Source organism: Myotis brandtii, unplaced genomic scaffold, assembly GCF_000412655.1.
Source record: "Myotis brandtii unplaced genomic scaffold, ASM41265v1 scaffold230, whole genome shotgun sequence".
NCBI lineage: Eukaryota > Metazoa > Chordata > Mammalia > Chiroptera > Vespertilionidae > Myotis > Myotis brandtii.
In genome coordinates this window covers 7,949,864-7,952,004 of record NW_005358650.1, presented here as the reverse complement: position 1 = coordinate 7,952,004, position 2,141 = coordinate 7,949,864, and the positions used below count along the sequence as shown (strand labels likewise).

The 2,141-nt window shown below is 34.2% G+C and overlaps 1 protein-coding gene across 1 annotated transcript in view; it reads right to left on the bottom strand.

Moving 5' to 3' along the window:
- The window catches only part of APC (adenomatous polyposis coli), a 109,025-nt gene that overhangs the window by 89,441 nt on the left and 17,443 nt on the right, over positions 1–2,141 (bottom strand). The gene's annotated exons all lie outside the window — the stretch shown is intronic.

Below are 2,141 nucleotides of genomic sequence, written 5' to 3'. Positions count from 1 at the left end.
CCACCGAAGCTTACGGAAGCGGACGTGCATAATAGATGGGGTGGGGGAGGTCCACATGGTGGAAAGATTAGCATGAGATGCTGGAAGTGGGTGAGTAATAAATTACATCTCATTCGCTAAGATTTACATATTTGCAGCACAGATAAAAAAAGAATGTATTATAATAAATAATTTTACATTACAAACCACTGATTTGTTAGGTAAATCACTCAAACTATGTTTGAATTAAAAATACAGTTACCAGAAAAGCTATGATGACAATATGGCCAAATCAAGGAGTCACTGTTTGGGTTAAATCTTTGCTTCTGCAACTTACTAGCTCTGTGATTTTAGTCATTTAAAGGCTCAGTGCTTCAATTTCTTCTCCAAAAATAAAAGAAGTATGGAATAGGTAAAGTAATATATATGAAGCAGTATTTAGAGCAGTCACTAACACTGTAAATACTGTTGGCTACTAGAAATCTGAGATTTAAATGAACATTTAATGCAAATTCTATATTTCATTTAAATCTAACCAAGTAAAGCTTAAATTACTAATTTTTATGAGTTAGAAATATAAAAATCCAAATAGTAAAAAATTTAAAGTGTGATTCAAATTCTGATTTAAATTTGAAATAGATCATGGAAACATAGCCAGTTTCCATGATCTATTTCAAATTTAAAAGGATACTTAACTTCAGGCCTTTAAATGAAACATATTTACTATAATCTTTTCTTAATTTTTTAAATTAATAGCATGAAAAAAAGCAACTATTAAACAGCTGTGGATGAAAAATGGCTCACAAGCTCAGGGGAGGCCTGCATGGTAATCCTTACAAACTCAGCGACCAAAAGTAACCACACAGGATGGTCTGAACATAAAAATTCCTAACTAAAAGCAGGTGATAGTCGGTAGTCTTATCTTAGGCTTATGGCTTCCTTGACAAAGGTCAAGCTTTCCCTTAAGTGAGCCTATTTTTTGTTTCGTTGCATCTAAGATAACAGACTTTGAAAGGTCAAAGTACTATTTTCCAGACCCCTCAAGTCACAACCACCAGAGCATGAGACCATAGAACCCCTCATTGTTATCTTCCTCCCCTGCACATCACCTCTGTGTGCTATAAATGTTAATTATTAAGTATCGTGTAACCACCAATGCAAAAGAAGTATGTGTTTCTCTATTTTGCCTTTTTATCCAATCCCAGAGACCCCCCTCCACCCGCACTCACTTTGCTTTTGCCCGCATCCTTAATCTACCACCAATGGATTTCATGTAACCCTCCTTACATCTCCTTTTATTCCTGTGTATAAAGTAAGCTGCCAAACTGCCATTCTCAATCCATTGAGATTTTGCTTACCAGCAACTGTCATCAGTTTGGCTTAAATAAATTCACAAAATTCTCTTCAGATTTGGATGTTTCTTACATCTACAAAGTATATTTGGAGCAATTCCAATTTATTAAAAATTGTTTAAATTAGAAAAGAAGGCATCCAAATTGGAAAAGAAGTAAAACTGTCATTATTCAGATGACATATTGTACATAGAAAACCCTAAAGACTCCATCAAAAAACAACTAGACTTAATAAATGAATTCGGCAATGTAGCAGGATACAAAATTAACACCCAGAAATCTATGGCTCTTTTATATACCAATAATGAACTAACAGGAAAAGAAACTAAAAAAACAATACCATTTACCATTGCAACAAAAAAATTAAGATACCTAGAAACAAACTTAACTAAGGAGGTAAAAACCTGTACTTAGAAAACTACAAGAGATAGAGGAAGACATAAACAAATGGAAGAATATACCAGGTTCATGGATTGGTAGAATCAATATCATTAAAATGTCCATACTACCCAAAGCAATCTATAAATTCAATGCAATCCCCATTAAAATACCAATGGCGTATTTCACAGACCTAGAACAAACTCTCCAAAAATTCATCTGGAATAAAAAAAGACCTCGAATAGCTGCAGAAATCCTGAGAAAGAAGAACAAGGTTGATACCAGCTATCAAGCTATATTACAAAGCCACTGTTCTCAAAACTGCCTGGTACTGGCACAAGAACAGACATATAGACCAATGGAACAGAACAGAGAACCCAGAAATCGACCCAAGCCATTATGCTCAATTAATATTTGACAAAGGAGGCAAGA